General features: G+C 42.2%; 1 long non-coding RNA gene across 2 annotated transcripts; it reads left to right on the forward strand.

Moving 5' to 3' along the window:
• The first annotated feature begins 6,457 nt into the window (after positions 1 to 6,457).
• On the forward strand, positions 6,458 to 12,612 carry LOC122231873. Of its 2 annotated transcripts, XR_006209145.1 has the most exons (5): positions 6,458 to 6,770; positions 9,602 to 9,738; positions 10,635 to 11,231; positions 11,349 to 11,567; positions 12,082 to 12,612. It is a non-coding gene; the product is annotated as an uncharacterized LOC122231873 (long non-coding RNA). The 2 variants fall into 2 exon arrangements; XR_006209146.1 differs by lacking the exon at positions 10,635 to 11,231.
• The last annotated feature ends 10,220 nt before the right edge of the window (positions 12,613 to 22,832 follow it).

A 22,832-nucleotide genomic window follows, 5' to 3' on the forward strand; every position in this document is an offset into this window, starting at 1 on the left:
GAAGACTACTAGTTCGTAATTCTCCGGTCTTTTTATTCCTATTTTTGTAGCCTCCTAATGAATTCCTGCAGGTTGTTCCAAATCTTCTGGGCCTGCCTGCGGCATCCAGCCACCCTCACCCTCCAGAGGTGATTTTACAGGCGTGTGTCCCTGAGTTTCCTCAACTTCCTGCTATTTTCACCCTGCCTCCCCTCTGAGGCCAATCTCTGAGGAAGAGGTGCCAAATTTCCTCTCCAAACAAACCTCACTGCCTGCATGGTTGACCTTGTTCCTTCCCGTCTCTTCAAAACCATGCTGCACCTGCCTTTCCACTCTTCCATCATCTGTCCCTCCTGCTTTTTCTCCAAAGCCTGCAAATATCCCCATCTCCCTTTTCCTAAAAGCCACAAGCAATTTTTCCTTCTCTCCCGAACTATTCTCTTCTTCTGTCACAATCCATCATTCTGAGGGAATGATCTCCACATCACCTTCTCACCTGCCACTTCCTTCTCAGCCTTTTGTTCTTTCACTGATGACCAACGCTCAGCTGAAGCGGCCATCTCAAGGTTACCAATAATTTTCTTAGTCACCCGAGCAAATGATTTTTTGTCAGTCATCATCCCCACCACCTTGTTGACTGTTGTGAAATTATCTCCTGTCTGGGGTTCCGTGGCAGTGCAATTTCCTTAGAGTTCCTTCTCTCCTACCAACGTTATACCTCAAGAAGAATCTGTTGATTCTTGGACCTTTTAGTGAACTTTAAATTATCTCTACATCCCACTCTATGGCAGCCAGAAGAATTGGGTGGAATTGATCCCACATCCAGCTGTAGTGGTAAGCGATGACTGCTCTAAGGCCATGAGTATAAGCCAATTCCTCCTACCACAGTGATAGTTCAAGGGAAAGAAGACCAGAGCAATCAACATGTGACATTTACATGTGACCTATGGTGATTGGGTGAGAGCAAAGCTCAAGACTTGTTTCGTAGCTGAGGGAGGCCAGTTCTTTCTCTCCTCTTGGGTATAAATGATAAAGCATATAAATCTGATTGCTAATTGCTGTTGGCCACCATCTTACAACCTTGAGGCAATCTAGTACGAAGATGAAGTCAAAACACAGACTAGATCAGAGTTGAGAGAACTGAAGCCTGGTGGATCCAGATCCCTGATTGTGTGCGGTGGTCAGAAGCTAGGATTTTTAAGTTACATGAGTCAATAAATTCCTTGGATTGTTTAAATCATAATGCTTAGGGCTTTCTGTTACTTGCAGTTGAAACTTGTAACCATTATAGCCCTCTTCACTATTCTCCCTTTGTACTTTTTTATCTCATTGCTTTCACCCATCCTAGCAGCTTCCATGATCACATCTTTGTGGATGATTCCTCTACACCCCTAGCTAACCCCTGTCTCCTCATCTCCAACTCCAGCATGGCCAGCTTTTTGATAAGTAGTTGTATGTGTCTAGGAAGCTGTCATCTGAGCATTTAACACCAACATTTTCACCATTACCCAAGCCAAACCAACTTTACTTCTCTGCTTCCCCATGTCTGATTATTCAGTTGTCCAACTTTGAAACTTCAGGGTCATCCATATGCTCCTGTCCTTTTCCTACCACAATCAACTGTTATGGTCACTTTTGCCTTCGGTCGTGTCCTCGCCTTCATTACTTCTCTCTCAAGTTGACTATCTTCCCGGGTGATGTTCCTGCCTCCTGGCTCTCCCACCTTCTGACCCCCCTACACAACACCTTTATCAGAAACATCTCCCTAAAACATCAAAGCAATCAAACATTTTCAATGCTTTCTTAATGCTTCAGATTTAGTCCAAACTTTCCATCCTAAATCTGTAAGTCTTCCACTGCAGGGTCTTTCCTGATCTTTCTGATCTTATAATCCCATTACTTTCTCATTGGTTCCCAAGCTACTGCCAAAGTGAGCTATTTATTATTTCTTTCACATCTTGCTGGTCCCACCTGGATCACCTTTCCTTCATATTTCACCCAATGAAATACTGCTTATTCTTTAAGACTTGTCTCAAAACACATCTCACTAGGGTATAGTCTGATTTCCCTGAATAGGTAAATATTTCTTTTTTTGAACCCCTACAAGGTGTCACTTTTGTGGCACTCATCCAATTAGACAAGTAGATTTTTACTCTTGTATCTCTTAAGCACAAGGCATAGGGTCTTGAAAATAGAAGTTGCTTAAATAAATACTCATTACATTAGCTTGAATCAAGGGTAACCTTATGGAGAGGAGATGCTGTAAGAAGGTGACTGAGAAGAGGTCTTATTCTTTTACCTGTAGATTCATTGAAACGTCCTGTTTTCTTTTTGTTTATTGTATTCCAGCTAGTGAGTTATCAAGTAAACCAATATTTATTTAGTGCTAACTATTTGTGAGTTAACACTTGAATCTGGGTAGCAAGCTTAGAAATCTTGCACCCTGGGGTGCTTCAGAACCCTGATTCTCAGAGCATGGTCCATATGGATGTTCCTGGAAGCTGAGGGCTGATCTACCTTCCTACATTATCAATACGTAGGGCAAACCCTGAGGTGTATAGCTAGTAATGCTAGCGGGGGAAACAACAACAACAACAACAATGGACTAGGAGTCCATAGACCTGAGTTCTGGGCCTAGATCTTTCACTAATCTAGCTGTGTGACCTTGAACAAGTCTTTTGACCTCTCTGGGACTCCTTTGCCTGTGAAACAATAGAGTTAGGCTTCAGTGTTTCTCGAAATGCGGGCCTCAGAGCACTTGCATCAGATTCACCTAAGTGACTATTTTAAGAATGAAACTGGACCACTTTCTTACACCATACACAAAAATATATTCAACATGAATGAAAGACCTAAATGTGAGACAGGAAACCATCAAAATACTAGAGGAGAAAACAAGCAAAAAGCTCTTTGACCTTGGCCAGAGCAACTTCTTACTAGACATGTCTCCAGAGGCAAGGGAAACAAAAACAAAATGAAGTATTGGGACCTCATCAAGATAAAAAGCTTCTACACAGCAAAGGAAACAACCAACAAGACTAAAATGCAATGGATAAAATGGGAGAAGATATTTGCAAATGACATATTGGATAAAGCGTTAGTATTCGCAATCTATAAAGAATTTCTCAAACTCAACACCCAAAAACCAAATAATCCAGGGAAGAAATGGACAAAAGACATGAACAGACACCTGTTCATCCAGATGGCACAGACACATGAAAAGATCAACATCACTCGTCATCAAGCAAATACGAATCAAAACCACAATGAGATACTACCTCATACCTGTCAGAATAAACAACTCAGGAAACAGCAGATGTTGACAAGGATGTGGAGAAAGGGGAACACTTTTGCACTGCTGGTAGGAATGCAAACTGGTGCAGCCACTCTGGAAAACAGTATGGAGATTCCTCAAAAATTAAAAATAGAACTACCCTATGACCCAGCAATTGCACTTCTAGCATTTATCCAAAGGACACAAAAATGCTGACTTGAAGGGGCACAATGCATCCCAATGTTTATAGCAGCACTATCAACAATAGCCAAATTATGGAAAGAGCCCAAATGTCCATCAACTGACGAATGGATAAAGAAGATGTGGTATATTATACAATGGAATATTACTGGGCAATCAAAAAATGAAATCTTGCCATTTGCAACAATGTGGGTAGAACTAGAATGTATTGTGCTAAGCGAAATAAGTCAGAGAAAGACAAATATCATATGATTTCCCTCATACGTGGAATTTAAGAAACAAAACAGATAACATAGGGAAGAGGAAGGAAAAATAAGATAAAAACAGAGAGGGAGACAAACCATAAGAGACTCTTAAATACAGAGAACAAACTGAGGATTGCTGGAGGGGTGTTGGGTGGGGTGATGGGCTAAATGGGTGATGGGCATTAAGGAGGGCACTTGTTGGGATGAGCACTGGGTGTTATATATAAGTAATGAATCACTAAATTCTTCTCCTGAAACCATTATTATACTATATGTTAACTGACTTGGATTTAGATTAAAAAAAAAAAATTCCCGAGACTCAAACTAGTACTATTGAAAATGAATCTTTGGAGAGAAGGCCTAGGGGTCTGCATTTGAGCAAGCTCCCCCGGTGGTTCTTGTTCCTACTCAAGTTAAAAACCTCTAGAGTTTTGCAATCACAAGATTTCTTCTGATCTAAGATGTGGGGGTTACCGGATTAAGTAATAATTTAAATTATTTTGCAGTGATAAGTAAAATGGATGAGTGAGTAATCCAGAGGCCTGCTTGCGCTAACAAAGTGTCTGTGGAACAAAAGGTTAGAACACCCATTCCGCGGCCTGCTACCTAGGCCACAGCCCCGCGGCCATGCTGCCCCTGCATGCCCCTATGCTTGCTCACCTCCTTTCTCCTCCCTCCTTGCGTCTCTCCCTTTCTTTTCTCCTTTTCCTTTCTTCCCTTCTCTTCCCTTCCCCTCCCCCATCTTCCCTCCCTCCACTCTCCCTCCCACCCTCCCTCCTTTCTCTCTCTCTCCCTTCCTTCCTTCTTCCTTTTCTTTTTCATTTTTATTTCCCATTCTTTCCAAAATCCCATTGGCATCTGGGTAAACACATCATTAGCACTACATTCATTTGCACTTACCTAATACACTTGTTTTTTGATGAAGTCTTTCCGGCTCCCTCAATCAGATGTGAACATTTCCTGCTCAGAACTCTCAAAGCACTTTGAACCTGTCTTATGCCATTAATCATACTTTGCCATGTGGTGTTTCTAGGTCTACTTTATCGTATGCCCCTGAGCAAAAGGCTGCTTTATTCATTTGTATTCCCCCCTTCTATCGTGCCTAGTGTGGGGACTTGCACATGTTGATAATATTTTGCATGTATGTAGTATATCCTGGTTTAATAAGGATTTTCACAGACATTAGTGAATAACAGACACTGAATAAGAATTTTTTGAATGGATCAATGAATGAATTCCTCTATTTTCCTTATCCTGGCACTGAGCTTGTCTTATCTCCTGTCTAAGAGGCAGGCTTGTGCCGTGGCAAGGCCACTGAGCTTGGAATTAGAGGCCTGAGTTTGAAAGCTTTCTCTATCTCTTAATAGCTGGGTAGTTCGGGCAAGTTGTTTAACCTCTCTGAACTATGATTTTATCTGTAAAGTACATATATGACTACCTTATTTTCAGGGTTGGGGATGATGAACTACAATTACTTGTGAAAACATCTGGTACATAGCAGATAATTTAAAAATACTGGTTAAATGAAATTCTTTCCTTCTCCTAACCCTTCACTTGTATTAGAATGTCCCTTAGGACAAACACAAGCTTTTCTAAATCTTTCCCTCCTGATTTGTATGCTGGGTCTTGGTGCCCTGCGTACAAAGATGTGCAGAATACATTTTGTGGGCTCTTAAAAATAGTCAATGTGATAAGGTGAAATACATATGGGAAACACACAAACTGAAATGAACAGACTGTATTTGTCAGGATTCTTTGCTGCAAGGTCTATAAGCCCAACTCAAACAAGCTTAAAGGAAAAAAAAAAAAGAATTTATCGACTCCCATAAATGAAATGTTCTAGAGTGGGTCTGGGTTTAAGCACTGCTGCATCCAGGGGTTAAAATACCGAAGTTGGCATGCTATCTCCTTTTCTCCAGCTTCGGGCCCTGCTTCTGTGGCTTCCTTCTGAGGCCGGATCTGTCTAGTTGGTGGGAAGGATGACTCCTTCTTATGAGCCAAAAGGACTCACAACCTATCTTTGCATCTGCATGCAGATCCCATGGAAGGATTCTTATTGACCCTACTTGGGTCCTTTACCCACATATGGACCAGACAGTGGGTCCAAAGGATATAGTGCTATAGTTGACTCGACCAGAGTCATATGCCCACCCCTGTGGCCCATGGTGAAGGATGCAGTGGTTGACCAACCGCAGGAATGAGGGAGACACAGTCCGTCTAAAGGAAGGGATGTCAGCAGACAAAACTTGTTTCGTGAACAAGGAGAAAATACATCCTTTCCCATAAGGTGCTTGATGCTTAAAACTGCCTGCTTTGTGTTATTCAAGAGGCCCAGCTTCATTCACTGTTATTGGGAAAAATAAAACCATTTTGAGTGTCTCTAAGCCCCAGGCTCAGGGCCAAGGTCTGGGGTAAAGCAGTGTTAAAATAAAAAACAAATGGAGACCAGCTTTGAAAATTCCCTCAACAGACAAAAGCAGTTTGGTCATAAAAACAAAGCTTAATTTAGCTTATTTTGTGAGACTAACTTGACCTGGGTCATTGCGTGGTAATGCCTCTGAAAACTATAAGCAAAACTGAAGCTGCTTCCCAAGGTTGTTATGAGGTGACTGCTGACCAATTCCCTATCATGTAAGGAAATTCTAACATTATAACCAATCATTGTGAAGAATAAGCAGTGACCGCTTTCTCGCTGTATATGTGCTTTCTAACAATAGACCTCTGAGCCCCATTGCATGTTTTGGCTTGAGTGCTCCCAGTTTACAAACTGCCTTTTTTGGTGTGTGCACACTCAACTTCTACTAATGACTACTTTGGTGAGTCATCGGTATTGCTGCTGTTATTTCTGAACTTTTGACATTTCATGGTGTGAGAAGTTGAATTCAGAGAAGACGCCTGATGACTCGGAGACCGGTGAGCAAACAGGTGCCGGTGCCCACAGAGCCTGCTGAGCCCCCAGCTTTTTTGCGACCCCAGAATTTGAGGGTCAGTCTCTCTTGGATCCAAGCTCCACTTTCTTTGTGTTTGGAGCTCTCGGACTATATTGTGATTTTATTTGTGGAAGTGTCTTGGTAAGTCACCCTATTCTGTTTAAAAGGGTGGGGGCACGTGACTCTCTGTGTTTTGGAACTGCTGTTGAAAACTAGGACCCTTCATAGTTAAGACATTTTAGGAAACCTAAAGGTAAAGACGGGTTCCACGTGGTCTATGAACCAAAATCTTGTGCCTTTTTGGAAAATGGGTGAACTTTTGGAACTGTAGTGGCCACTTTGGGGAAACTTTAACTTAGATAAGTTTATCTTAAAGGGCATCCTTAAAAGAGAGATTCCAAACGTCTCAGAAACAATGAAATGCATTCTTTGATTGGTTTGCAGAAGCTTCTAAAAGATTAACTGACTCCACAAACAGCTCTAAGTGGGTCTTGACAGCATGCAAGTAAAAAATCTTTAGTGAAAACTCTTTGGCCATTGGAATAAGTAGCCTTAACTTAGTCCCTCTGCCAGAAATGTAATTCGAATACAATTATTCTTTTAAGTTTTTTATCTGAGACATGGTTAAAAAAATTTTTAAACAACAGCTATGAGATCTGTTTGTATGTTGATGTATGTCCATGTATATATATTATAGATATGTGATATTTTCCTACTTCTGGATGGTATTCCAAAAATTAATTTGTAAAGAGCTCCATCTAATTGACTTCAAGAAAATCAAGCATTTATATACATCAAACATAGTCTCAGAAATATAGGAAGTAACCTAAAAAAATTTTTTTTCAGTTTATTTATTTTGAGAGAGGGAGAGAGAGAGAGAGAGAAGAAAGGAGGGGCAGAGAGAGGGAGAGAGAGAATCCCTAACAGGCTCCTCACTGTCAGCGCAGAGCCCAACACGGGGCTGGATCTCACAACCCGTGAGATCAGGACCTGAGCTGAAATCAAGAGTCTGATACTTTGACTGAGCCACCCAAATACCCCAAACCTAAATGTTTTTTAAGTTCACACAATCTGGGATGTTTGATAAATAAAAGCTAGTTTGAATTTGTTGGTTTAATAAAAGCAGGCGTGTCTTCAAAATTTGTAAACAAGAAAGGGGCTCCTGGGTGGCTCAGTCGGTTGAACTTTGGACTTTGGCTCAGGTTGTGAACTTGCAGTTCCTGAGTTTGAGCCCCACATCAGGCTCCCTGCTGTCAGTGCAGAGGCCGCTTCAGATCCTCTGTCCCCTGCCTCTTTCTGCCCCTCCTTCTTGGTGATCTCTCTGTCTCAAAAATAAATAAACACTAAAAAAATTCAATAAGAAAAATAACTTAAGGTGATGGTTAGCTGTTTAATATGTAATTAAAGAATAATTGTTGAAAACAAGTAATTTAAATGGCTGTAAATAAAATGAATGTTCATACTAAGTTAAACTAAATAATGAATATTCATTAAATATCTAAATTATTTCCAAAGATGATAAACATTAAATGCTAAATATAAGTTTATCTACTTTTAGCTTGAAAATTTCTTTTACATAGAGACAAAAGCTATTGGGGCCCATTAATAAACATGTTTTGTGCCACATTGAAAAATTTACTCTGAAGAAAATATACTCCCACAGATTATGAAATGTATTTATAAATTTGCCAGTCCACAATTGCTTACTTCTTAGTGTTCACTAGGAACTAAGGGTTCTCATAATTAAGAGTTCTAATAATATAAGTAATTAAAACCACTAGAGATAGGGTGAAAGAAAATGACTATATAGGCAAATAGGTAAGGAAAATAGAATATGTTTTGTTTATTTGTTTGTTTTGTTTTGGGTAAGGAAAGATATGGAGGACATAGGAATTTTTTTTTTTTAAACAGAGTACTTTTGTCCTAAAGTAAAATGTTTGTTCTAGAATAAGAAGGGAAAAGACAGGGGAAAAGCTGAATGAATATAGAAAGTTATAGATGGTTTATGGAAAAAGAACATTGAGAAAGGAATTTTAGGTGTAGTCAAATAGGATTGGAAAAGATTTGAGTTAAAAAGAAAAGGAGAATTTTAATATCTAAAGTACACTGGTAGGGGCACCAGGGTGGCTCCGTCTCTTGATTTTGGCTCAGGTCATGATCTCCCGGTTGGTGAGTTTGAGCCCTGCATCAGGCTCCACCGTGCTGACAGTGTGGAGCCTGCTGGGAAATCCTCTTTCTCTCCCCCTCTCTCTCTGCCCCTCCATCCCTCCAAAATAAATAAATAAATAAACTGTAAAAAAAAAAAAAAGTACGCTGGTGAAAAATCAGAATTGATTTTCTCTTTGTTAAAATCACAAACTTTTCGATTGTCTACTCTTAATAAAAAAAAATTGTAAGCGAAGTTTGTTCACCTTTAATGTCATCTGCCTAGAAAACAAAGACTATGTTTTGTCTTTATCAGGTTTTCGATTACTTAAGAAAAATTAGTCTTCTCTATCAAAAGAACTGTTTTTTACAACCATGTAACTTTTTGTGTATGTCAAATTGCATGGGAAGCATTGTCAAATAGGAAGTGATGTCAAACTTTCTTTAGATATATATTTGTATGAAAAAAAATTTTAACCTTTTTTAAAAATTTTATTTATGGGGGGAGGGGCAGAGAGAAAGGGAGAGAGAAAGCCCCAAGCAGGGTCTATGCTATCAGCATGGAACACAACTTGGGGCTCAATCCCATGACCCACGAGATCATGACCTACCTGAGCCAAAATCAAGAGTTGGATGCTTAACCAACTGAGCCACCCAGGCACCCCTATATTAGTATGAAATTCTTAAAAATCTGACATATCCTAGTATAATGTTTTTAATGATAACTCCAGCTACTATCTTAAAATATTGTACATCACAAAAACAACCAAATTTAGTTGCCAATTACATCCTTTTGGTGTGTGTGTGTATATGTGAACTCTCATCAGATCTTTCACCACGGCCATTTTTAAGTCTTTTGCCATATACAGACAGCTTTTCTCTGAGGCTTTTGCAAAGTGTTCCTGCAAAAACGCTTCATGTTCAAAAAGATCCATGGAAAAGCCCCTGATGAGTATTCTAAAAGGTAGGTTTTTGATAACTTTAAGATCATAACACTAAACTTGGTAAGAATTTCTAAAACTTTTATGGAAAACAGATTGATTCATAAAGCTGCTGACCCAAGATGAGGCAAAAATGAGAATTAATTGTATAACATTGAATGAACTGATGAACATGATTATAATTTTTATGACTTCGTTCAAAACATTCTAGTTCTTTTTTTTAAAATATAATTTATTGTCAAATTGGCTCACATACAGTGTGTAAAGTGTGCTCTTGGTTTTAGGAGTAGAGTCCTGTGGTGCATTGCTTATATACAACACCTAGTGCTCATCCCGACAAGTGCCCTCCTCAGGTATTATGCTAGTTCTTTAATATAGTGTTTTCCGAGTTAAAGGACATTTTTCCTCCTCTCTTTAAGCTTTCTATACCTTACAGCAATTTGATAAAGTGTATTTTTGCAATGAAGGTTGAAACATTTCTGTTTTTCTCCTTCTCTGATCCCTCCAGAATTCTGAAACTCTTTTTAAATATTCTTTTTTTAATGACAGTATATGTATTTGCATAACTTCAGTAAGAATCTATTCTCCTTGTTACAAGACACAATTGGACAAGTCCTTGGCTTGGCTTCCAAGCCTTGTGAAGCTTTTGAAAGTCCAATCTGAGATTCCTTATGAAAAGTTCCAGCAAAGCAGATTTAAAAGAGCCTCTATGTTCAATCACTATTCTTGCTGCACTTAAGTAAATAATCAGGCCAAATTTATTGAAACTAGAGTTCATTTGCAAACAAATTAGCCTTACTATGGCTATCATTGGTAGAAATGGGGATGATTATAGAGAGAAAAATTATGTTTCAGTAATGTGCCTTTGTGGATATCAGATTTGATTGCTGCTAATTGTCTTTGAGGTTTTGTTTTCTAGCTATAAGCTGGACAGGATTATGAATTCTTCCAGTTTCCTCTAATATTTGGCTAGAACTCTCCAAACAAACATTTCCAATCTTCTCCCATTCTTTGGACTTGGAATCACTATGAAACTAACATCGCCCTTTTCCAAAGCCATGCAAGCTGAAGCTGGACAATTTGATGTAAACTTCAGGGAAACCACTGCAACAGCTCACGTGTGGACAATTTTCATGCCTGTGGCTGTGTGGCCACTCAGAAAGATCACCAGAGACATTCACACTGCAAACCAGAAAAATTTGTCAGATTGCCGCTGCCTGCCCTCGCTCCACCGGAAGATGCTTAGAACCCGACATCTAGACATCTTCTCAACTGGCTGTGATCCAAACTCAGAAGCTGAATTTATAATTTTCCCAAACTATTAACCTTTGTTTTTCTTATGTTTCTGTAGAAATGCCTCTCATTAAGTCACCTGATTGCTCACATCATGTAGAGGTCTAACTTAATTAGAAGGTCACCAACAATAGCACCTCCTGAAAGGAAACACCCTCATGTTCATGCTGTCCTGAGTAGTCATGAGGATGCGTGTTTACTAGCATTATCATTTTGTGCTTATGTAAATAACTTAAAAAAAATTATAACCTGTTTGCGTTATATAACTGGTTAAACCTTGGCTCTTTTGGGGAATCTCTACTCTGGGGAATTTCTCAATCCTTGGCTGTTATTCTTACAGTCATCATCTTAACCTCTCTGGCGCGTGATATACTCGTGAGGGTTTTAGATGCCTGCCGGCAGCCACTCAAATGCCAAACGGTATCCATCAGATTCAGAGAACGGGACGAAATCAAAAATAACCACAAATAATGAAGACAGTGACTACATGGCCCTCTGTCCTGACAACTCAGTGGGAACACTGAAGGTGTAACTCTTCGATCTGGCTACATCAGCAGTGGTAAGCGAGAACAGCATTCCACGGGTTGGTCAGCTGCCTGAGAGCGTGACCAAAAGGGAAGAAATGTTAAAATAAAAATTGAATGCAGACCAGCTTTGAAAATTCCCTAAGCAGACAACACCACTTCAGTCATACAAACTGGGCTTAATTTAGTTTATTTTGCAAGACGAGCTTGACCTGGGTCATTTCTTGCTTATGCCTCTGAAAATTATAAGCAAAATTTAAACTGTTTCCCAAGGTTGATGTGAGGTAACCACTGACCAACTCCCTATCATGTAAGAAAATTCTAATATTATAATTAATCGCTGTGAAGAATAAGCAGTCACTGCTTTCTCACCATATATGCTGCTTTATAATGATATTCCCCTGAGCCCCGTTCCATGTTTTGGTTTGAGCGCTCCCAGTTTGCAAAGTGACTTTTTGGTATGTGCACAACCAACTTTTACTAATCACTACTTTGGTGATTCGTTGGTTTTAATTCTATTTTTTTTTTCCTCCTGAATTTTGACAACAGTGATGAAAAGCACCAGCTTTCTCTCACAGAGCTTCCAGTCCAGTGAGGTCCCCCAAACCTCTCTCTGCAAGGACTACTGCAGCTCCTAAGTGTTCTCTGCTCCATACGACCCTTGGCTTCCAGGAATGATTTCCAGAAGATTCCAGTTACGGTGCACTATCTGGGAGAAGTATCACATTGTCCTGTTATCGTCCATTTCGAACGATCAGTTTGTTGGCTGAAATAGCATCTCTCTTGGCAGAGATCACAGGATCAGAGACAGTGAGATGTGAGGCCAGCTCCCTCCAGAAGCTTGTGCTCAGTTCTGGAGGATCCCACCACAGGAAGATTGGGGGAGTTTTGCAATTTTTTTGGTTTCATTTTGTATTTATAATTTAAAAAATGTTGAATTGCGGTAAAATACACAAAGCATAAAGTTTACCATATTAGCCATTTTAAGCATATAGTTCAGTAGCAATATGGTACGTTCCCACTGTGGTGTAACCAATCTCCAGAACTTTTTTGTCTTGCAAAACTGAACCTCTGTAAACATTAAACAACAACTTTCTGTTCTCCCCCCCCCCCCGCCCCACCTCAGCCCTGGCAACCAGCATTCTGCTTTCTGTTTCTATGAATCTGACTACTCACGTAAGGGAAATCGTACAGTATTTGTCCTTTTGGGATTGACTTATTTCACTGCTCAAGGGTCTCTCATGTAGCGTGTGTCAGATTTTCCTTCCTTTTTAAGGTTTGTTAACATTCCACTATAACATTATATATGTTTATATGAATATATAATATTCCATGTGTTTATACCACATTTGGTGTGCACTTGGTTGCTTCTACTTTTTGGTTATTGCGAATAATGCTGCCAGAAACATGGTGGGGAAGATCAGTTCTGATGGGAGCCTGAGTGTTCTGGAGTTTGGCAACATTCCCTTGAGGTTCGGCCCAAGCACAGCCCTAGTGGGCAAGCCCTGTGTTTGAAGGGGACCTTCAACATCGCGTGAGGCCTCAGAGCGCCCTCTTCTGGTGTAGGCTGAGGTAGAGGAAGGGATGGTTTCCTGGGCCTGAAGAAGTGTGTCCAGGTTGAGGCAGAGAGGATCCAGGAGGAAGGGAAATGCCAAACTTTATCTTCCTCACAACAGCCTGGCCCTGGCCCTGATTTCACACTTTGTTGACCAATCTTTGGAACTCTTGTCGGGTCGTTCGAGATGACTTCCAAACTGTAACATTGAACTAGTTACTTTAGGAGAGATCTTTACTCATTCTCCTAGACCCACCTCCCTCCTCTTCGGAGCCTCCATCAAGGCACTCCCAGCAGCAGCTGGCCACCCCAGCCCTCTCCTCTGGCAGAGCATGGCCTCCCTCCTCTGCCATCGCCCAGCCACAGTTTCACTTTTGTTTGCCAGAGTTGCCTACGTCAGAGTTGGTGATTTATCTGTTTATCTGTTATCTACATGAGACTGAGATTTGGAGCCAACCATATGCCACGTGCTCGGTGCCCTTCCTGGCACTGAAGAGGCAGGTGTTCGATGTGGCTTTGTTGGAAGGTGGAAAAATAGTAGTTTTACGTACTGACGAAACTGGGGGCGGCTTGGTGGTGCCCAGCACAAGGAGACTGTTAGCTGGAGGCTGAGCCAAATAGAAGTAGAGTGTCTAGGGGACTTTGAAATGGCTGCCAAAGACAAGGGAATTGCTTGTTGGAACCAGGCGACCCAGGAGCAGGTTTCACGGTGCGGTAGATCAATACTGTTCTTTCTAAGGAAACAAACAGAATCAATGCCACCTGCCCCAGGTCTCTGAGCAGATCTGAAAGCCATGGAGCTCATGGATGGGGGCTTCATGCTGACTTTGCAGAATACAACCATGTGTACCCATTTGGGAGACTGGAGGACGCTTTATTGAATTTCATACTTGCATTTGTACTCGGGCCACCGAGGACCCAATACACGAGCATATAGCGACAGAGGAACATACAATTGAAGGGTCGAAAGAGCCCTTTGTTCTTATGGCTGGCATTCTTGCCGCCATTCCCTACTCCTCTACAGCAGACATTGCCCATTGACATCCACATGCTTGCTGAGCAGAGATGTAGACTCAGAATGTTCTCACTAGTGTTTCAGGCAGCCACAGCCAAACATTCATGGCTGGACTTAATGCAAAAGCTTTCCACCTCCCCTGATTTAATTCAGTCTAACATCATTCCAGTAGGTGTCCCTTCTACAGCTCTCTGCAAGCTGCTCTAGAGGCTTTGTGAGACTATTTGGGTGTTGAATAGCTTGAACTGTTAAACCTCCCATTCAATTAAAACACACTGTTCCTACTGCAGGAAAGGCCTTGGTTAGGTGTTGAGAAGGGGCTTCTTTAAGCAGGACAGAAATCTGCCTTCTTTTAATTCTTCCCATTGACCTTACGCCTGCCTTATGAAGAGCACGCAGTATGGTTCTGCCCTGTTACATGAGAGCCCTTTCACTACCTGCAGATGTCTGTGCCTTCTGTACCTCCTCCCTTCCTCCTTAGTGTTGTTTTTTTGTTTTGTTTTGTTGTTGTTGTTGTTGTTGTTGTTAGTTTGTTTTCCTTAGAGGAAATCTAAGTGCTTCTAGCTGTTTCTTACAGAATTTGGTTTTCAGACCCTTCACTCTCTGGTTAACCTCCTGTGGTCATGCCCTAATTTGTCTACTTTCCTCTCAAATTGTGGTGCCCAGAATACACACAGAATACAAGCCAACACAGAGGGACATTTAGGTAAAGGCTTGATCGATGAAAAGGAGTTCGCCAAGTTGACAAGGCACATCAAGGTGTCTCCAAGCACAACTTGTTTGGGGTGAATCATGCAGACTCTTCCATGGACCAACTCCTGTTAATTTTCAGGATTTAACAATTATTCTTACAATTATAAAAGCTCAGATTTCTGAAGATACTTAAAAAGCATGATCACCCATCTGATGATTCAATTGCCAGGCTACACCATGCCCTACACACGGCGGAGGTCTTGAGTATCTTCTCTAAGAGAAAACTGTGATCTTTGAAGGCAGGCCATTCCATTTTTTTGACTCCTCTGTTCAAGAGTTCCTCCTTTTCAGTTGAAACCTGCCTCCTTGTCCTGTTAGTCATTTTTCAGAGTTATTGAGGGTTTCATTTGCTCAGCAATATTCTAGGCATTGTGTGCGCATGGGTGTACGTGTGCCAGTGGACCTGAGTGCTCCAGGGGTGGGGGGGCAGTCAAGGCCAAAGGACAAGGACAAGTAAACTTAGATTTTTCTCTCCAAGGAAACGCCACTCTTGTGGGGGTAGCGGAAGACACACACCCAGAAATCACAAAAACCAAGGCTAACAAGCATGGGCTAAATATTGTGGATGTACAAAGGAAATGTTACTTCCAACGAAGAGAGCAGAGATGCCTTGTTCTTGTGTCTACACAACAGCCAGAGTTATCTCTTCAAAAACCAAATCAGATGGCATTACTGTCCTGCTCAAAACCATCCATGGCTTCCTGTCATGCTCAGAAGTCAGGCTGAGGTCCTCACAGTGACCTGTAGGACCCAGCATGGCTGGGCACCAGGCCACCTTTCACTGCCCATGTGACCTCTTCCACTTTTCTGCTCTGGTCACACTGACCTCCTTGCTGTCCCTTAAACCCCCGGGTTCCTGTCTTAGGGGGCTCTCAGCGGTGTGCATTCCCTCAGGCCTCCCTGTGGCTTGTCTCCTCACTTCATTCAGTCTCTGTTCCATTGCCAGTTGTGCTGAGAGACTTAAAACACACCTCCCGCCATCCTTCCACCCTGCCTTATTTCCTGAATAACATTTATTACTACCCAAAATTATGTTTGTTTGTTTATTTATTTGTTAATGTTTATTTATTTATTTTGAGAGAGACAGAGACAGCATGAGTGGGGATGGGCAGAGAGAGAATCCCAAGCAGGCTCTGCGTTGTCAGCACAGAGCCTGACGCAGGGCTCAAACTCATGAACTGTGAGATCAGGACCTGAGCTGAAACCAAGAGTTGGTCCCTTACCTGACTGAGCCACCCAGGTGCCCCATGTTTATTTATTAATTAACAATCTCCTAGTGGAATAGAAGCTATAGGAAGACATGGGTCTGTTTTGTTCCTGTCTTTTCCCTAGTGCAACAAATAGGGCCTGACATGTAACAGGTAGCAAATAAATATTGGTGGAGTGAGCGAATGAGTTAACCTTCTTGATAACTTACTCTAAAAAACTAGCAGCAGTTGATATTAACATCCTGTGTACTTGATTACAGTTTCTAGAAACAAGTACAATCTCTTTGAAAATGAGCCCAAATAGTTTCTCATTTGAAATAGTGTGGTATGTCCTACTTTTCAGGATTTCTCAAAGATTATAACTGTGGCTCTGAGATCTGCAAATTCTTTCAGCTGTCTGGGAGATTTTCCACCTAGGCCTAGGCACCTAGGCAAATTGCATGCACAGAGAATTCACTTCCAGCATGAGGGTTACATTCTCAAGTCAGCATAGAAAGCTAAAAGTGACATATCATTGGAAGTTTCCTTGAATATCCTTGGCATTGCAACAAATCACTGATTCTTTAGTTGTGCACCCAAGGAATTGGTTTGTCTGCATTAGGAGCCCTGCAGTATGAAAAAACATGGATCTCTGAATATCCAAGTCACTCTCATCGGTTTCATGCTTTTCCTATGGGAGGCGTTTGTGAGTGCTTGAGCCAGACTGTCTCTTTTTGAATCCCGGTTCCATCACTTACTTATTGCTATATGACTATAGGCAAGTTACTCAACCTGCATTAGTTTCTTCATCTGTAAAATGGCATAATAGGATATCCCATTTCATATAATATGAAATTATAATGCTTATAACTTCATATAACCTCATAGGGTTGTACTGGGGACAAAGTTCATTAATGTATATAAGGTCCTTAGACCGGCAACTTGGCACACAGTAAGTATTCCGGTTAATATCAACAATTATTTCATTGTCTCCCATCTCATGTTCAAACTGGGACATGATCTCAGTGAGTGGAAAGGCAGGCAGAATGTGCTAGACTATTTGAATTGTAATTGCTTGCTCATTTTCTCTCTGTTTCTCTCTTTTCCCAAATGCCAATAGTTGAATTTGTGTGATGTGACCCTGCTGTAAATTGTTTAGGGGCTTTCCTTCTGTTTGGATTCTATACATTCTTGTATTGATTATCATATGATTTCTAGTTTGTTTGAATACCTTCATAAATACTGGAAAGGTGGGGAAAAAACTAACAAGGAATAGCTCAACTTCCTCGTCTCTGTTACCTGTACATTCCATATTTTCCACTACCAGTGAGTTCAGCCTTTTCTTACTGTTCTCGTCCAAACAGAGCTATTGTGTCCTTTTGGCTCCTTTTAGCTTTTCCTGGACAACTGGCTCCTTCTCTAGCTTCAGCTTTTTGAACACTATTCTTACAGATTCATGTTCTTTCCTTTCTTTTAGCACTGAGAAAGTAAAAAAAAAGTGAGGAAGAAAGGCAACACTGCAGAAAATTCATGAAAAATAGCCAGCCAGTTTTTTTTTTTTTAATGTGAAGAACAGAAAAAAGAGAGGAGGCCTGACGAATTGGCATGAGGAGGAAGAAGCATTTGCTGTTACATACAGCAGGAGCTGCTGTCATACCCCATGTGATAAATTCCCAGAGGCCAGAGCTGTGGGAGCCATGCAGGGCTCCCGGAGCAGCCTGCCTGGGATGTAAGCTAACCATGAGGGTGTGTAAGCAAGATTTGGCCACATCTGGTCAGTTCAGTTATTACAGTTGTTTGTTTTCCTTCTAAGCCCTGGGACAGAATTCCTTGTTTCTGACCTCATATTGAGAATAGTGAGGGAAGAGCTTAGTAAGCACCAGGTAATATTATTAATATTATCCTTTGACCCAATACTTGACCCATTCATTCATTCATTCATTCAACAAATATTTACTGAGCACTTATGTTCCAGGCAGAGTGCAAAACATTGAGGATAGAAAGAGGAAGCAGACCAGTCTCTTCCCTTAAGTCACTTATGTCTAGTGAGCAAGACAGGTACAAACAGGTAACGCTCACAGAGTGGTGTAAGTTCAGTGTACCCAGTTGGGTGCCCCAGAAGCAGTCCCCGGCGGGGATCCCTGGAAGTACCAGGAGAGGAGTGAGCAGCTGAGACAGGGAAGGAAAGGAAGCCAGGACAGGGTGTGTTGATGAGCAGGTTATGGCTGCGAATGATTGGGGCTCAGTCACTTTGGGATTTCTCAGAGCTAGTGCAGAAGCTGTTTCAGTGTCATCCCATCTGAGGGTGAGAATCTGGAGTATTTGTCCATTAACTCCCCCCTTCTGGCTCGCTTTGCCCTCTGGCAGAGCGCATATGTGGCCACAGGCAGCAGGAAGCCATGGGCGTGTAAGAGATGATGGTGGCAAGAGGTGGTAGGCAGGGTTCTGACAGCGTCAGGGCACTGCACCGTAAGCTGCACTTGTAGGAGGAAGCACAGGCCATACCCAAGCCCCAGCGAGGAGCTCTCAGCTCAACCTCGTTGGGTCCAAGAAGTCTTCCTGGAAGAGGAGACAGTTGAGCAGTGTCCTAAGGCCAGAGCTGTTTGGCGATGGCACAGGCAGAGAGAGCCTGATGTCTGATTCCAGTAAAGATTTCAGATTGAGAGTTCTGGCTAAGGTAAAAAAAAAAATTCCTATTTATCACCCTACCCATGGGGTTTGGAGGTTGAGAGCACGATAAGAACTCAGATGGCTGACATCCTCACAGTGCCGTCCTCTCCCAAACTGGAGAGTGAGAGAGAGAAGAGCAAGCAGTGAGCTTGTGTTTGCTTTTTGTAAGGAGAGCCCGAAGGCTTTTCTGGGTTTGCCCCAAACGTACCCTAGGTTTCTGTCTATTTGTAATCGGTTGCTTCCTCAGAACATCCTTCCTTCCAGAGTTGCCATCCCACAGCCCTGCCCAGCCCCCAGACGCTCGCTGCACTCACTCCTTCCTCAGCACCACCTCCCAGTTAGACCAAGGATGTGGCCATCAGCTGCCCAGAATTGCTCTCCCCACCTTCAGCTTGCCCTGAGCAGAGTTCAGATTGCACATTTCCCGACATTCAGAGAGACCCATTAATATTTAGCATGTTACATTTCCAAAGCACTTTGCTAACATGAATTGATCTTTTCAGCACCCCCTTGTGAGACAGCTCAGTACTGCTGGCCCTACTGGGGACCTCAGGCTTTGGGAAGCGAAGCTACTCAGGCTAGGGCCATGGTTGATGAGTGATGGATCCAGATTAGAATCAAAGGTCGATGACACCAGTTGTCTCAGCCTCCAGACAGAACTCCAGAGTGGCCCCAACACCCCCTCCCTGCCCAGGATGTCCTGGAACAAACCCAGCCTTCTGAAGGTTTAAATAGAATGGGGTTGTCATCTTTAAGAGTAGATTGCTTACAAACCAGCTACTGCTTATGGAGCCCTTTTTATGTGCCCAAAGCTGGGTGCATATCATTTAGTTCCCACACCCCCTGTCCACCTCCTGTGATGTCACTACTATTATTATCACTGTGTGCATCTCCAAACTGGGGCACAGAAAGATTAAGTAACTTGCTTAAAGTTGCACAGCTAGTAATTGCTAAAGTTAGGATTTAAACCCAGGATATTCCACTTCAGAAATCTTTAACTACGACGAACCAGCCTGAGGGTGGGTAATAGGGACCTAGTTAAGGAGAATTACTCTTTGAGAAGTTCTGCTTACTCCCAGGCAATTCATCATATGCTTTGCAAGATTATTTCTGGAGGTAAAGGAATTGGGGGCAGGAGGTTGTCAGCTAAAGTGTTCTCGAGGAACGGGAGTGTGAGCTGAATTTGTTGGTCACTTGATTTTGTCTGGTTTTACCCTTGGCTTTCTACTCCCAGCCTTAAAGGACAGAGAAAACCAGTTCATCCAATGAAGTAGTGTGGGACCCGTGTGCCATCCACCGTATTGATTAAGGTACTCACTCTCGTGGGATAGAGACAAACTTTAATTATGATTTGGTGGGGAGCATTATGACCAAGGACTATGAGAGCTCACTGGGGGAGGATGCAGAAGTGACTTGGTCCAGAGAAGTTTTGTGGAGGTGATGTGAGTTGGATCCTGATGGAGGTGGAGGAAGGAGAGAATGGGCATTTCCGGCAGAGGGGCCAGCATGGGCAAAGGGAGGGAGGTGTGAAATAATGTGGATGTTTGGAGAGTAACAAGAAGTTCTCTCTGCCCAGAGTTGGGCTTCTTAAGTGGGCCAGTTTCGAGCCCTGCTGTCCTAGATAAAGGATTGGATTTTGAATTCTAGGATATCCCTGAGAATGCAATTCTTTGTGACATGCCTAGCCAAATCCTTGATGTTCTGTTGTTGAATAGAAAAGATTATTTGTGTAACAAATACTATCAAGTTTTTACTATATATGTAAGGCACTGTCCTGGGTGCTATCAATAAGGAATTACAGTTTTTTTGAGTGATATGGGGCAATGGGAAAATAGTCTGGGACTGGGAAGGAAATAGAAGAAGGGATGCTTTGCCTCTACCACTCTCTCTCTTTTTTTTTTTTTCTTCAATATATGAAGTTTATTGCCAAATGGTTTCCATACAACACCCAGTGCTCATCCCGAAAGGTGCCCTCCTCACTACCCATCACCCACCCTCCCCTCCCTCCCACCCCCCCTCAACCCTCAGTTTGTTCTCAGTTTTTAAGTCTCTTATGCTTTGGCTCTCTCCCACTCTAACCTCTTTTTTTTTTTTTTTCCTTCCCCTCCCCCATGGGTTTCTGTTAAGTTTCTCAGGATCCACATAAAAGTGAAAACATAGGGTATCTGTCTTTCTCTTGTATGGCTTATTTCACTTAGCATCACACTCTCCAGTTCCATCCACGTTGCTACAAAAGGCCGTATTTCATTCTTTCTCATTGCCACGTAGTATTCCATTGTGTATATAAACCACAATTTCTTTATCCATTCATCAGTTGATGGACATTTAGGCTCTTTCCATAATTTGGCTATTGTTGAGAGTGCTGCTATAAACATTGGGGTACAAGTGCCCCTATGCATCAGTACTCCTGTATCCCTTGGGTAAATTCCTAGCAGTGCTATTGCTGCGTCATAGGGTAGGTCTATTTTTAATTTTCTGAGGAACCTCCACACTCTACCACTCTCTTAAGGGAAAAAAGAATTAGCTTTGAAATTAAAAAAATCTATTTGTTCCCTACTCATCTCTGTCTCTTATGAGCACAACTTTGTGTAACGCGTATGCCCCTCTCCTTGTTTAGCCCAAACCATTTCCCATCCCTTTTATGACTTAATCCTCACTACCCAATGAGGTAGTAGCTTTGTTTGGTCTCCATTTCGCAGATGAGGAAACTGAGGTACAGTGAATCATCTAAGGTTATATATTGTATAACGGTAGAAATTCTAAGGGCCAGAATTTACTAGACTATTCCTCAGGTATAGCTCTAAGTAGTCAACTTGTTCTCAAATCAGAATGAGCATGCTGTCACCAAGCCCTTCCCTCCAAGTGGGCACTATGGCATTGGATAGTTTAGCCATACAAACCTTGAGATCAGGGGGCAGATAGAATAGCCCTGGTGCTGGAAAGCTAATTGTGAGGTTGTGTGTGCGTGTGTGTGTGTGCGTGTGCGTGTGTGTGTGCACGTGCTGGCACAGCCACAGTTGGATAATAGCATCAGATGCTGTGACATCACAGCCTAGAGAGGCAACCAAAACAATAACTGCTGCCATCCGTACCTTTTGTAAGGTGGCTTCGATCAGAGCTGAAGAGTTGAGGGAGAGTTTTCTGGGCTCCTAACTTAGGCTTTGGGGGTTTGGGGTCCCTGCTGCACATCAGTGTTTGCTATTCTGCTCTTCTTCATGAATGAAGTGGGAGCTGTCTGTTGACACCATGCCCTCCTATTTACCTAAAAAGTCTCATCCTTGCTCCACTTGATGCTTAATATCCATACAATTCTAGATAGTAGTAGCATTTACTGATACTAGTCATGAGGGCAAGTACCCAAAACCCCAGTAACATTCGGGTCCTTCTGTACTTATTGGCTGAAAGTCACCAAAGGAAAGAATTCAGACGTTAGGAGGTACCAATCAGGCCCACGTTTCCAAGGGATACACTAATTTACTCCCTCTCTCCTGAGAACATTTTCTCTTCTATCTTTCATATCATATGAGTAATTATGGTATTCTCTTGGGAGGGTATTGAAACTCCAGGGAGACTGTGAAATGTACCCCCAGCAGAATTTTTCTCACATATGCGTTGTTCAAACTGTCCAAATGGACTGCTCGGCTGGAGATGACCATGCCCTAAATGTTGAGCAGACAGGCAACAGGGGATCGCTGGGTCTGAGAACCAGATATCCGAGGACTTCAAAGGGTCATGCTACTGACACGAGGGACCTGGCATCAGGAACATCTGTATGAGAGGCAGTGTAATTTAGTGCTGGAGAGCTCAGACTCAAGAGCCAGACTGTCTTGGTTTAAACCTCAGATTTGTCACGTATTAGCTGCATAGCTTTGGGCCTCAGCTTCCTCCAGTGTAAGATGATGGTGCTGTTCCCCAGAGTTAGATGGAAAAGGAAAGAAGCCTCGGTTCTTTTTGCTGCCACTGGAAAGAATTACAGGACAGTGAAATGAAGGTAAAGCAGAGCCAAGTTTTATTCAAGTAAACTTCAAGGGAGGAGTGGGCCAGTCAGGAGAGACAGAGGCCCCTAGGAACTCCGAGGTGTGGCCTTATATCAATATTTTTTGGGGGGGGGGGGTGGGTC

Source organism: Panthera tigris, chromosome D2 (assembly GCF_018350195.1).
Source record: "Panthera tigris isolate Pti1 chromosome D2, P.tigris_Pti1_mat1.1, whole genome shotgun sequence".
Lineage (NCBI taxonomy): Eukaryota > Metazoa > Chordata > Mammalia > Carnivora > Felidae > Panthera > Panthera tigris.